Source organism: Gymnoscopelus braueri, assembly GCF_963280865.1.
Source record: "Gymnoscopelus braueri genome assembly, chromosome: 18".
Taxonomy (NCBI): domain Eukaryota; kingdom Metazoa; phylum Chordata; class Actinopteri; order Myctophiformes; family Myctophidae; genus Gymnoscopelus; species Gymnoscopelus braueri.
Window position 1 is genome coordinate 25,373,284 of NC_137618.1, and position 15,563 is coordinate 25,388,846.

Consider the following 15,563-nt stretch of genomic DNA (forward strand, 5'->3'; position numbering starts at 1 on the left):
GCTTTTTGCAAAACCATTTTTTATGACAGTACTCCTACAGATTTGATCCAAACATTACACAAATTGATACAGAGTAGTGATGCACGGACCTGCACGGGAGCCCAACCCGCCCGCTAAAAATGAATATAAATCATCAACTCAGCCCACGCCGCAAACCGCCAAAAAGAAAAAAAGACGCACACAAGCACGTCCATTCAATTGCTTTCCAGAGAGAGAGGGGGACAGAGGGGGACAGAGAGAAAGTGAGCTCGCGCGCGAGACAGAGAAGGTGAGTTTTGGTGGGGTCTTTTGTCCGTGGGTTGAAAAAACATGTTTTTGCATCAAACGGTTACATTTTGCGCATTTGTGGCGCCCCCTATGGATCAAAGTGGAAATGCTTTTGGGGATCCGTTGAGTAAACCACCCTTGACATGTGATTCAAATTTGGGATTGACTGGAGGTTTCGTTTGTGATTTTTGGCATTTTTGGTAAAACGGACCCCTCCCAATAACTTTGGAAGCCAATTACGGACGAACGGTAAAGACTATCAAGATGCCGTTTGGATATATTTATCGCATGGGTCCATAGATGACCTCTACCGATTTGTGTGAGATTTGGACAAAATTTGTAGGAAAAGGAGCAAAAAGTGTGTTTTGAAGAAAATTCAAAATGGCGGAAAATCTATCATGACGCAAATGGGCGTGGCCTATATGGGGAGTTGCGTCATGACCCAAGGAATCCAGGGGAAAAGAAATTTTGATTTTACAACCTACGGTTCAAGAGTTATAGGCCAAAAGGTAAAGTGGGCTGTTATAGCGCCACCATGTGGCCGACTGGTGTGATTTTTTTGGTAATAATTTTGCAATAATCTATTAACCTCCCCTCCAAGTCATGTAACTGTAGCCCTTATGGTTACCGAGAAAAAAATACTTGAATGGGAGTTTTTGCAATTCCCATTAAAGTGGATGGGGAAATTTAATGCACTAATAAATCAATATCAAAAAATCTATCCAGACGCAAATGGGCGTGGCCTATATGGGGAGCTGCGTCATGACCCAAGGAATCTAGGGAAAAAGAAATTTTGATTTTACGACCTACGGTTCAAGAGTTATAGGCCAAAAGGTAAAGTGGGCTGTTATAGCGCCACCATGTGGCCGACTGGTGTGATTTTTTTTGTAATAATTTTGCAATAATCTATTAACCTCCCCTCCAAGTCATGTAACTGTAGCCCTTATGGTTACCGAGAAAAAAATACTTGAATGGGAGTTTTTGCAATTCCCATTAAAGTGGATGGGGAAATTTAATGCACTAATAAATCAATATAAAAAAATCTATCCAGACGCAAATGGGCGTGGCCTATATGGGGAGATGCGTCGTGACCCAAGGAATCCAGGTGAAAAGAAATTTTGATTTTACGACCTACGGTTCAAGAGTTATAGGCCAAAACGTAAAGGGGGCTGTTATAGCGCCACCATGTGGCCGATTGGTGTAATTATTTTTTCAATAATTTTGGACTAAATTATGAACCTCCCCTCCAAATCTGGTAACTCTAGCTCTTACGATTTCAGAGAAAAAAATACTTGAATTTGAGTTTTTTCACTTTTTCATTAAAGCGGATGGGGAAATTTAATGCACTAATAAATCAATATCAATTAAACTATTTAACCAATCTCTTAGCAAAATACAAGCGCACGATTCCAGGTCAAGACGGTCATTTTGACATATGGCACGACATTGGGGAATAAAAACTGTGGGAGGAGATGCGGTCCAAAGTATTGTTTATCTAGAAAGAATAAAGAGTATAGAGTACTATAGTCTGGTTGCCCTGTTAGGGCAACCACACTAACTAGACGCGTCGCAATTCAGGGCAATTGCAAAGTGTGGTTGCGCCGACGCCGGTCGCGGGTCGCCGCCGCCGGGACTTGAGGAATACGCTTGGAGGAATACCGTCGGAGGCCGTGCGACGTGCCATTCGAATTTGGTGCCGATTGGATCCTGCGTTCGTGATACATGGCGTTTTGATTTTAAGAAATAGGCCCCTCCCACTAAATAAATAGGCCCCTCCCACAAATGTAGCGGGCCAATGACATCGTCATGTAACTCCTGATATCACCTGCTTTTCATTTTGAGCCCCCCAAAAATCATGTTTTTGCATCAAACGGTTACGTTTTGCGCAGTTGTGGCGCCCCCTATCGATCAAAGTGGAAATGCTTTTGGGGATTTGTTGACTAAACCACCCTCGACATGTGATTCAAATTTGGGATCGATTGGACGTTTCGTTCGTGATTTTTGGCATTTTTGGTAAAACGGGCTCCTCCCACTAACTTTGAAAGCCAATTACGGACGAACGGTAAGGACTATCAAAATGCCGTTTGGATAGGTTTATCGCAGGAGTCCATAGATCACGTGTAACGATTTTTGTGAGATTTGGAAAAAAAAAATTGGAAAAGGTGCAAAAAGTGTGTTTTGAAGAAAATTAAAAATGGCGGAAAATCTATCCTGACGCAAATGGGCGTGGCCTATATGGGGAGATGCGTAGTGACCCAAGGAATCCAGGGAAAAAGACATTTTGATTTTACGACCTACGGTTCAAGAGTTAAAGGCCAAAACGTAAAGGGCGCTGTTTTAGCGCCACCATGTGGCCGATTAGTGTAATTATTTTTTCAATAATTTCGGACTAAATCATGAACCTCCTCTCCAAATCTGGTAACTCTAGCTCTTACGGTTTTTGAGAAAAAAATACTTGAATTTGAGTTTTTTCACTTTTACATTAAAGCGGATGGGGAAATTTAATGCACTAATAAATCAATATCAATTAAACTATTTAACCAATCTCTTAGCAAAATACAAGCGCACGATTCCAGGTCAAGACGGTCATTTTGAGATATGGCACAACATTGGGGGATAAAAACTGTGGGAGGAGTAGCAGTTTGAAATATTGTTTATATAGAATAATAATAAAGTTCATCAAGAACAATAGTCTGGTTGCCCTGTTAGGGCAACCACACTAACTAGACGGGTCGCAATTCTGGGAAATTGCAAAGTGTGGTTGCGCCGACGCCGGTCGCAGGTCGCCGCCGCCGGGACTTGAGGAATACGCTTGGAGGAATACCGTCGGAGGCCGCGCGACGTGCCATTCGAATTTGGTGCTGATTGGATCCTGCGTTCGTGATACATGGCGTTTTGATAAAAAAAAATAGGCCCCTCCCACTAAACAAATAGGCCCCTCCCACAAATGTAGCGGGCCAATGACAACGTCCTGTAACTCCTGAGATCACCTGCTTTTCATTTCGAGAGGAGTGATCCCCCCAAAAATCATGTTTTTGCATCAAACGGTTACGTTTTGCGCAGTTGTGGCACCCCCTATGGATCAAAGTGGAAATGCTTTTGGGGATTCGTTGAGTAAACCACCCTTGATATATGATTACAATTTGGGATCGACCGGACGTTTTGTTCATGATTTTTGGCCTTTTATGTAGAACAGGCCCCTCCCGCTAACTTTGGAATCCATTTACGGACGAACGGTAAGGACTATCAAAATGCCGTTTGGATATGTTTATTGCATGGGTCCAAAGATCATGTGTACCGATTTGTGTGAAATTTGGACAAAATATGTGGGAGGAGGAGCTTAAAGTGTGTTTTGAAGAAAATTCAAAATGGCGGAAAATCTATCCTGACGCAAATGGGCGTGGCCTATATGGGGAGATGCGTAGTGACCCAAGGAATCCAGGGATGAAGACATTTTGATTTTACGACCTACGGTTCAAGAGTTATAGGCCAAAACGTAAAGGGGGTTGTTATAGCACCACCATGTGGCCGAATGGTGTGATAATTTTTTTAATAATTTCGGACTAAATTATGAACCTCCCCTCCAAATCTGGTAACTCTAGCTCTTACGGTTTCTGAGAAAAAAATACTTGAATTTGAGTTTTTTCACTTTTCCATTAAAGCGGATGGGGAAATTTAATGCACTAATAAATCAATATCAATTAAACTATTGAACCAATCTCTTAGCAAAATACAAGCGCACGATTCCCGGTCAAGACGGTCATTTTGATATATGGCACGAAATTGGGGAATAAAAACTGTGGGAGGAGATGCAGTTTGAAATATTGTTTATTAACATTGTTCAAGAACAATGTTAATACTAGACGCGTCGCAATTCAGGGCAATTGCAGAGTGTGGTTGCACCGACGCTAGTCGTGGGTCGCTGCCACCGGGACTCGAGGAATACGCTGGGAGGAATACCGTCGGAGGCTGTGCCAATTACATTGTCACGTAACTCCTGAGATCACTTGCGTTTCATTTGGAGAGGATTGATCCCCCCAAAATAAGGTTTTTGCATCAAACGGTTACATTTTGAGCATTTGTGGCGCCCCCTATGGATCAAAGTGGATTTTTTTGGGGGGATTTGTTGAATAAACCACACTTGACATGTGATTCAAATTTGGGATTGACTGGACGTTTTGTTCGTGATTTGTGGGCTTTTTTGTAAAACGGGCCCCTCCCGCTAACTTTGGAAGCCATTTACGGACGAACGGTATGGACTATCAAAATTCTGTTTAGGTCCAGATTATCGCATGGGTCCATAGATGACCTGTACCGATTTGTGTGAGATTTGGACAACATTTGTAGGAAAAGGAGCAAAAAGTGTGTTTTGAAGAAAATTCAAAATGGCGGAAAATCTATCCAGACGCAAATGGGCGTGGCCTATATGGGGAGATGCGTAGTGACCCAAGGAATCCAGGGAAAAAGACATTTTGATTTTACGACCTACGGTTCAAGAGTTATAAGCCAAAACGTAAAGGGGGCTGTTATAGCGCCACCATGTGGCCGATTGGTGTGATTTTTTTTAAAATAATTTTGGACTAAATTATGAACCTCCCCTCCAAATGTGGTAACTCTAGCTCTTACGGTTTCTGAGAAAAAAATACTTGAATTTGAGTTTTTTCACTTTTTCATTAAAGCGGATGGGGAAATTTAATGCACTAATAAATCAATATCAATTAAACTATTTAACCAATCTCTTAGAAAAATACAAGCGCACGATTCCAGGTCAAGACGGTCATTTTGAGATATGGCACAACATTGGGGAATAAAAACTGTGGGAGGAGAAGCAGCCCGAAGTATTGTTTATCCGGAAGGAGAATAAATTCATCAAGAACTATAGTCTGGTTGCCCTGTTAGGGCAACCACACTAACTAGACGCGTCGCAATTCAGGGCAATTGCAGAGTGTGGTTGCACCGACGCCAGTCGCGGGTCGCTGCCGCCGGGACTCGAGGAATACGCTGGGAGGAATACCGTCGGAGGCTGTGCCAATTACATTGTCACGTAACTCCTGAGATCACTTGCGTTTCATTTTGAGAGGATTGATCCCCCCAAAATAAGGTTTTTGCATCAAACGGTTACATTTTGAGCATTTGTGGCGCCCCCTATGGATCAAAGTGGAAATTCTTTTGGGGATTTGTTGAGTAAACCACACTTGACATGTGATTCAAATTTGGGATTGACTGGACGTTTTGTTCGTGATTTGTGGGCTTTTTTGTAAAACGGGCCCCTCCCGCTAACTTTGGAAGCCATTTACGGACGAACGGTATGGACTATCAAAATTCTGTTTCGGTCCAGATTATTGCATGGGTCCAGAAATCATGTGTACCGATTTGTGTGAGATTTGGACCAAATTTGTAGGAAAAGGAGCAAAAAGTGTGTTTTGAAGAAAATTCAAAATGGCGGAAAATCTATCCAGGCGCAAATGGGCGTGGCCTATATGGGGAGATGCGTAGTGACCCAAGGAATCCAGAGAAAAAGACATTTTGATTTTACGACCTACGGTTCAAGAGTTATAGGCCAAAACGTAAAGGGCACTTTTATAGCGCCACCATGTGGCCGATTAGTGGAATTATTTTTTCAATAATTTCGGACTAAATTATAAACCTCCCCTCCAAATCTGGTATCTCTAGCTCTTACGGTTTCTGAGAAAAAAATACTTGAATTTGAGTTTTTTCACTTTTACATTAAAGCGGATGGGGAAATGTAATGCACTAATAAATCAATATCAATTAAACTATTTAACCAATCTCTTAGCAAAATACAAGCGCACGATTCCAGGTTAAGACGGTCATTTTGACATATGGTACGAAATTGGGGAATAAAAACTGTGGGAGGAGATGCAGTTTGAAATATTGTTTATTAACATTGTTCAAGAACAATGTTAATACTAGACGCGTCGCAATTCAGGGCAATTGCAGAGTGTGGTTGCACCGACGCTAGTCGTGGGTCGCTGCCACCGGGACTCGAGGAATACGCTGGGAGGAATACCGTCGGAGGCTGTGCCAATTACATTGTCACGTAACTCCTGAGATCACTTGCGTTTCATTTGGAGAGGATTGATCCCCCCAAAATAAGGTTTTTGCATCAAACGGTTACATTTTGAGCATTTGTGGCGCCCCCTATGGATCAAAGTGGATTTTTTTGGGGGGATTTGTTGAATAAACCACACTTGACATGTGATTCAAATTTGGGATTGACTGGACGTTTTGTTCGTGATTTGTGGGCTTTTTTGTAAAACGGGCCCCTCCCGCTAACTTTGGAAGCCATTTACGGACGAACGGTATGGACTATCAAAATTCTGTTTAGGTCCAGATTATCGCATGGGTCCATAGATGACCTGTACCGATTTGTGTGAGATTTGGACAACATTTGTAGGAAAAGGAGCAAAAAGTGTGTTTTGAAGAAAATTCAAAATGGCGGAAAATCTATCCAGACGCAAATGGGCGTGGCCTATATGGGGAGATGCGTAGTGACCCAAGGAATCCAGGGAAAAAGACATTTTGATTTTACGACCTACGGTTCAAGAGTTATAAGCCAAAACGTAAAGGGGGCTGTTATAGCGCCACCATGTGGCCGATTGGTGTGATTTTTTTAAAAATAATTTTGGACTAAATTATGAACCTCCCCTCCAAATGTGGTAACTCTAGCTCTTACGGTTTCTGAGAAAAAAATACTTGAATTTGAGTTTTTTCACTTTTACATTAAAGCGGATGGGGAAATTTAATGCACTAATAAATCAATATCAATTAAACTATTTAACCAATCTCTTAGAAAAATACAAGCGCACGATTCCAGGTCAAGACGGTCATTTTGAGATATGGCACAACATTGGGGAATAAAAACTGTGGGAGGAGAAGCAGCCCGAAGTATTGTTTATCCGGAAGGAGAATAAATTCATCAAGAACTATAGTCTGGTTGCCCTGTTAGGGCAACCACACTAACTAGACGGGTCGCAATTCTGGGAAATTGCAAAGTGTGGTTGCGCCGACGCCGGTCGCAGGTCGGCGCCGCCGGGACTTGAGGAATGCGCTTGGAGGAATACCGTCGGAGGCCGCGCGACGTGCCATTCGAATTTGGTGCTGATTGGATCCTGCGTTTGTGATATATGGCGTTTTGATTTTAAGAAATAGGCCCCTCCCACTAAATAAATAGGCCCCTCCCACAAATGTAGCGGGCCAATGACAACGTCCTGTAACTCCTGAGATCACCTGCTTTTCATTTTGAGAGGAGTGATTCCCCCAAAAATCCTGTTTTTGCATCAAACGGTTACGTTTTGCGCAGTTGTGTCGGCCCCTATGGATCAAAGTGGAAATGCTTTTGGTGATTTGTTGAGTAAACCACCCTCGACATGTGATTTAACTTTGGGATCGATTGGACGTTTTGTTCGTGATTTTTGGCATTTTTGGTAAAACGGGCCCCTCCCACTAACTTTGGAAGCCAATTACGGACGAACGGTAAGGACTATCATAATGCCGTTTGGATAAATTTATCGCATGGGTCCATAGATGACCTATACCGATTTGTGTGAGATTTGGACCAAATTTGTAGGAAAAGGTGCAAAAAGTGTGTTTTGAAGAAAATTAAAAATGGCGGGAAATCTATCCTGACGCAAATGGGCGTGGCCTATATAGGGAGTTGCGTAATGACCCAAGGAATCTAGGTGAAAATAAATTTTGATTTTACGACCTACGGTTCAAGAGTTATAGGCCAAAACGTAAAGGGGGCTGTTATAGCGCCACCATGAGGCCGAATGATGTATTTATATGTATAATAATTTTGGACTAAATTATGAACCTCCTCTCCAAATCTGGTAACTCTAGCTCTTACGGTTTCTGAGAAAAAAATACTTGAATTTGAGTTTTTTCACTTTTCCATTAAAGCGGATGGGGAAATTTAATGCACTAATACATCAATATCAATTAAACTATTTAACCAATCTCTTAGCAAAATACAAGCGCACGATTCCCGGTCAAGACGGTCATTTTGACATATGGCACGAAATTGGGGAATAAAAACTGTGGGAGGAGATGCAGTTTGAAATATTGTTTATTAACATTGTTCAAGAACAATGTTAATACTAGACGCGTCGCAATTCAGGGCAATTGCAAAGTGTGGTTGCGCCGACGCGAGTCGCGGGTCGCTGCCGCCGGGACTCGGGGAATAAGCTGGGAGGAATACCGTCGGAGGCCGCGTGACGTGCCATTCGAATCGGGTGTCAATCGGATCCTGCCTTCGTGATACATGCCGTTTTGATTTTAGGAAATAGGCCCCTCCCACAAATGTAAAGGGCCAATCATATTGTCTAGTCACTCCTGATATCACTTTTATTTCATTTTGAGAGGATTGATCCCCCCAAAAATCATATTTTTGCATCAAACGGTTACGTTTTGTGCATTTGTGGCGCCCCCTATGGGTCAAAGTGGAAATACTTTTGGGGATTCGTTGAGTAAACCACCCTCGATATGTGACTCAAATTTGGGATTGACTGGACGTTTCGTTAGTGATTTGTGGCCTTTTTTGTAAAACGGTTCCCTTCCGCTAACTTTGGAAGCCATTTACGGACGAACGGTATGGACTATCAAAATTCTGTTTCACTCCAGATTATCGCATGGGTCCAGAGATCATGTGTACCGATTTTTGTGAAATTTGGAGAAAATATGTGGGAGGAGGAGCTAAAAGTGTGTTTTGAAGAAAATTCAAAATGGCGGAAAATCTATCCTGACGCAAATGGGCGTGGCCTATATGGGGAGTTGCGTCATGACCCAAGGAATCTAGGGGGAAAAAGATTTTTATTCTAGGACCTACGGTTCAAAAGTTATAGGCCAAAAACGTAAAGTGGGCTGTTATAGCGCCACCATGAGGCCGAATGGTGTGATTATTTATTTAAATAATTTCGGACTAAATTATAAACCTCCCCTCCAAATCTGGTAACTCTAGCTCTTACGGTTTCTGAGAAAAAAATACTTGAATTTGAGTTTTTTCACTTTTCCATTAAAGTGGATGGGGACATTTAATGCACTAATAAATCAATATCAATAAAACTATCCAACCAATCTCTTAACAAGATACAAGCACACGATTCCCGGTGAGGCCGGTCATTTTGACATATGGCACTAAATTGGGAAAAATAAACTGTGGGAGGAGTAGCGAATAGAAAAAAAGTTTATCTAGAGATAAAGTTTCTGTAAAACAATAGTCTGGTTGCCCATTCGGGCAACCACACTAACTAGACGCGTCGCAATTATGGGAAATTGCAAAGTGTGGTTGCGCCGTCGCCGGTCGCAGGTTGCCGCCGCCCGGACTTGAGGAATATGCTTGGAGGAATACCGTCGGAGGTCGCGTGACGTGCCATTCGAATTTGGTGCTGATTGGATCCTGTGTTCGTGATACATGGCGTTTTGATTTGAAGAAATAGGCCCCTCCCACTAAAATAAATAAGCCCCTCCCACAAATGTAGCGGGCCAATGACATCGTCATGTCACTCCTGAGATCACCTGCTTTTCAATTTGAGAGGAGTGATCCCCCCAAAAATCATGTTTTTGCATCAAACGGTTACGTTTTGCAGAGTTGTGGCGCCCCCTATGGCTCAAAGTGGAAATACTTTGGGGGATTTGTTGAGTAAACCACACTTGACATGTGATTCAAATTTGGGATTGACTGGACGTTTCGTTCGTGATTTGTGTTTTTTTTTGTAAAACGGACCCCTCCCGCTAACTTTGGAAGCCATTTACGGACGAACGGTAAGGACTATCAAAATGCCGTTTGGATATCTTTATCGCATGGGTCCATAGATCACGTGTACCGATTTGTGTGAGATTTGGACAAAATTTGAAGGAAAAGGAGCAATAAGTGTGTTTTGAAGAAAATTCAAAATGGCGGAAAATATGTCCTGACGCAAATGGGCGTGGCCTATATGGGGAGCTGCGTCATGACCCAAGGAATCTAGGGAAAAAGAAATTTTGATTTTACGACCTACGGTTCAAGAGTTATAGGCCAAAAGGTAAAGTGGGCTGTTATAGCGCCACCATGTGGCCGACTGGTGTGATTTTTTTTTAAATAATTTTGCAATAAACTATTAACCTCCCCTCCAAGTCATGTAACTCTAGCCCTTATGGTTTCCGAGAAAAAAATACTTGAATGGGAGTTTTTGCAATTCCCATTAAAGTGGATGGGGAAATTTAATGCACTAATAAATCAATATCAAAAAATCTATCCAGACGCCAATGGGCGTGGCCTATATGGGGAGATGCGTCGTGACCCAAGGAATCCAGGTGAAAAGAAATTTTGATTTTACGACCTACGGTTCAAGAGTTATAGGCCAAAACGTAAAGGGGGCTGTTATAGCGCCACCATGTGGCCGATTGGTGTGATTTTTTTTTAAATAATTTTGGACTAAATTATGAACCTTCCCTCCAAATGTGGTAACTCTAGCTCTTACGGTTTCTGAGAAAAAAATACTTGAATTTGAGTTTTTTCACTTTTACATTAAAGCGGATGGGGAAATTTAATGCACTAATAAATCAATATCAATTAAACTATTTAACCAATCTCTTAGCAAAATACAAGCGCACGATTCCAGGTCAAGACGGTCATTTTGAGATATGGCACAACATTGGGGAATAAAAACTGTGGGAGGAGAAGCAGTTTGAAATATTGTTTATATGGAATAAGAAGTTCATCAAGTACTATAGTCTGGTTGCCCTGTTAGGGCAACCACACTAACTAGACGCGTCGCAATTCAGGGCAATTGCAAAGTGTGGTTGCGCCGACGCAGAGTTCTGGGTTGTGGCCATGGGGGTCCAAGGAATCCATCGTCACATAGTAGTTCACAGTTCAGTCCCCAGTGGAACAGATGGTGTTATAGGTCTCAAAATAAATTATTAAAGCAGACTTGCCATTGTTTTTACCTTATTCTTCTGATCTGAGACATTGTGAGGAGAAAATACCCTGTGTATATAGAGTAAATGGCATATCTGCGATTTGCAAACAAGTTGTAAATACTCAGAAGACATTTCACGTTTTCCCCACACTTATATTATGTCATGTTTTTAGTATAAGATTCAGCACCTTTTTTTCCCCAGCCTGATAATAGATATTAAATACCTTGTAATGTACTTGTGAATGTCTCACCATATAATACATGTGGAACCATTACGATACTTGTCGACCTGGCTAGTATTTTGTATATTGTAAGATAGATACTCCCCAGCATATCAGGCACATCAGTGTTACTTAATGGTGTCAATACCACAATGAAAAACTATTGTTTAGCCTACATTGTGACAGACTTGTCATCACCAGGCAGGAGTTTTGGATAAGCTCTAATGTCCATGTAGATTGCTTCACAATTTTACACACAGTAGAGGGATTGAAGTCCATTTTGTCCAGCAGGCAGAGATTATAGTCTGACACTTTCAATTACAAGCTTAAAACACCAAATTATAGAAGGCAAGAATTATTGTCAGTTAAACGAACAACTTGTGTATATTATGTTCATATGTGTATGGGTTTAGGCATTAATGACATGTTACATTCCAAAGTTTCACTTTTTGTTCAGCTTTAGTAGTGAAGAACCCTTCTGATTGTGAATAGTAATAAAATTAAAAAAAAACCACATCTGTATTCATTGTAAATGTTAAATACATGTGACTAAATACATTACCAAACATATATTCACTTTTCAAACACATGGCAAAAAGAAAAATAAGTAGAGACAAAGCAGAGCAGATATAGTTTAAAGTATTTATTAACACAATTGTATTATTGGTACCTTTACTGTAAGCAACACCATTAATATATTTGGTATAATGTCCTATCAATTATTTTTACTATAGTTATTATGATTATATATGTAATTATGGTCATATTTTATGATTCTATATATAGGTTAATATGAGTTATTAGTGACAATTAAACAATTATATTTTATGATAACTATTACAATGCCTGTAAACAGTTTATTATTGACAGATATATTATTGATGCTATAATGGTTATTATTATTACTACTATTACTGTTATTGTCCAAAATTATATTCTAACCTTTAAGTAATTTCAACATTTTCCAGGGTGAAGCAAAAAACCCGCCTCCTATTTCAGCCAATTTAGGAGTGCACGGGGAAAAAATTCTTGCACCGACCCCTTTGTTAAAAAAGGCGATCAAGCAAGCTCCTGGTAAATATATTAAACAAACTAATAAATGTAACATTCTGAAAAATAAGTAAAACTTTTAGGGCTGCAACTATATTGATTAAGTGAATTATCTCAAAGTGTATTTTGTAGATATCTAATTTTGTATTTATCAATGAATCAATGTGTAACATTTTCCATAATTATTTTGGGATTACATTTATTAGTTTAATTAAGAAATTAAGTCCTATTTTAATGCTTGTATATTGGCTGTTTGAATAAAATTAAATTTTTTGACAACATTTATTAAAAAATAATTTAGTCCTAATAAGTGTTACAGTCTTACAGCCCTAAAAACAAATGGTGAGTTACAACATGCACATGTAAATATAAGGTAGTGGGTCATGAAAAGGCAGTATACAATCCAAAATAGTTTGTTATGCATTTTTTAGAATTGATCATTTTAAATGTTTATTGTTATTAAATTCAGGGATGGCCAATATTGTGTTTATAGAAATTGGGTACTACCGGTTCACGAGCCACAACATAAATGACAATTAGAAATATGACAATTATTCACAAAGAACATTCCTGAAATGTAGAAAAAGGTTAAAGGCAAAACAAATATCAGTGCTGGACGGCTTCTGAAAAACAGGGAAACAAGTGTTAGTGTTCTTTTCAAACAAATGCTTCACAATCAGTAGTTATGAAAAAAGACAAAACAATGCTACAATATGAATAATACTAGTGACAAGAGAAAAAAGGTGAGATTTGGCTGCTGCGTAATGGGAGATTCCAAAGTATAGGTGCGGCTACGATGAGGCCCGGTCACTACTTGGGCAGCTGATTCACATGTTCCAGTGATATATCCAATGACAGGGTTGGTGATCAAGAGGTTCCATTGTTCGCAATCCGTTTGTTATTTAGTGTGGCAGATGAGACTTTGCGCTGGAGTGGCACCAGAGAATGATGTAGCGTTGGCTATGAATAGTTCATACCGTCAAACGATCATCTCTGGTGACCACTATTTGGGCAGCTGATTCACATGTTCCAGTGATATATCCAATGACAGGGTTGGTGATCAAGAGGTTCCATTGTTCGCAATCCTTTTGTTATTGAGTGCGGCAGATGTGATATATAAGAGCAGGTCAGAATGCGTTTGGTGGGAAAGAGCACGATGTCCTTGAAACTAAGGTCTACATGGTTCCAGTGTTTGCAAGCTTGTCTTGCAGGCTGTGCACTAGTCCTGATCGGAGGATAATACGCAATACACAGGATCATGGTAGCTGTAGTACGTACGTAGTACTCCAGACTGTAGACATTGCTCTGGTCTTGAGATGTAAATGTGATCCAACAGCGTGTTTTTGTCAGTAGTCTTCTCCTTGATCAGTTGTGTGTATCCTCTGGACTCGAGCAGCATCGCTATCGGAGTACCTACACTGGCCAGTAGATTTTCGTTGAAATCACCACAGACTACGATGGGATGGTGGTCCATCACTTCTAAGGAGTCCAGAAGCGCCTTCAGATTTTCCATGAACGGGTCATCGTAACGTGGTGGTCTGTACACTGCAGCGATCAGAAGCTTGACAGGGGACTCTATCTTGACGACCACAAACTCGAGGTTTGTCACATCGTGTAGGTAACGCTTTTCACATGCCTGTAAATGGTCCTTCACATACACAGCGACGCCACCGCCATTCTGTTCTGCACGTTCAGGAACGCTGGAGTACGAGATGTGCTTGTTGCGGCTGAACATGGTGTATCCATCCAATTGGAGACTGTCAGCCACAAAGGAGCCGGTGAGATACGTCTCGGTCAAACACAGGACATCTGCATGGGTCAGTTCGTGATGTTTTTTGATGTCCTGAATGTGTGCCGGTAAACTTTGCGTGTTGTGATGGACAATCGCGAGTGTTTGCGCCTGGCCTGTCGTCTCTCGATACTTCAACAGTGGCATAACACTGTCCAGTGAGGCGGTCTTCATGGATTCCAGGGCAGCTGTGATTGCAGGATCAGCATAGATTTTCTTCGCATCGAAGTCAATGATGTGCAATCCTTGCAATGACGTTGTCCTACTGAGGGCAACGTAGGCCATGCCTGGTTGGAAGATCCGTTTCAAGGAAACCACAGCAGATTGTGTAGTCATGCCTTGGACTTTGTGAGCTGTGCAAGCATATGCCAACTTGATGGGAAATTGCCTACGAAGCGTGTTATCGCTCAGGTGTTCCTCATATCTCTCGACGTACACTTGTGTACTGCCAGGTGTAGTTTTCCGGTATTTCTGTCCTGCTTCAGGCTTGTCTACTACAAGCCAAAGCTTGGCTACTCTACTCCCGTCCTCGTTTACGTGCATCTCTACACTAGCCATCTTGCCAAATGTCCCGTTCACAAGGCCATCCTCCACATCTATGTTCCTGATGATCACGATTGGGGCGCCTTCTGCAACCTGCAAGTTGTCAAGAAGATCTTTCTGCTCTCCTGTACAGGGACTGGCAAGGCGAGTCTTGTGGTTATGGACTTGCTTGTAGTCTTCCGCGGGTATGTTGACGATGTGGCTGTGGAGCGCAGACAAAGATTTGGCGTTGTGTTCGGACACCTCTTTGTTGGTTGCGAAGATGTGCACAACATCCTTAGGACAACGGTCACGCACAGTCACTCTCTGAGCAAGGAGTGCTTTGTCTGTGTCACTCAGCGGATCCTTCTTCGCTTTGACTCTCAACCTATTCAGAAGCTCTGCGTAGGGCAGATCATCTTTCTGTCGCATGATCTCGGTCAACGTGATCATCTGAAAGTGTTCGAGCAGAAGGTCCGGTTGGCCTTCCTCGAGCACACAGAGCGGTTTCCCACTTGACGTTGGAGGGAGCTGGTAAAAGTCGCCTACTACAAGTACCGACATGCCGCCGAATGGCCTCTTACTGCCTTTAATCTCTTGCAGTCTCCAGTGGATGTAGATAAACATAGCCTTTGAAATCATCGACACCTCATCTATGACGATGATCTCCGCATTTCCCAGCTTTGCCCTCACGTCATCCAATTTGTTTCCCAGTCCTATGTAGGGTGGTTTCAGTTTTCTTGGCAACTTCAACAGGGAATGCAGTGTGTTTCCCGCGATGTTGTATGCCGC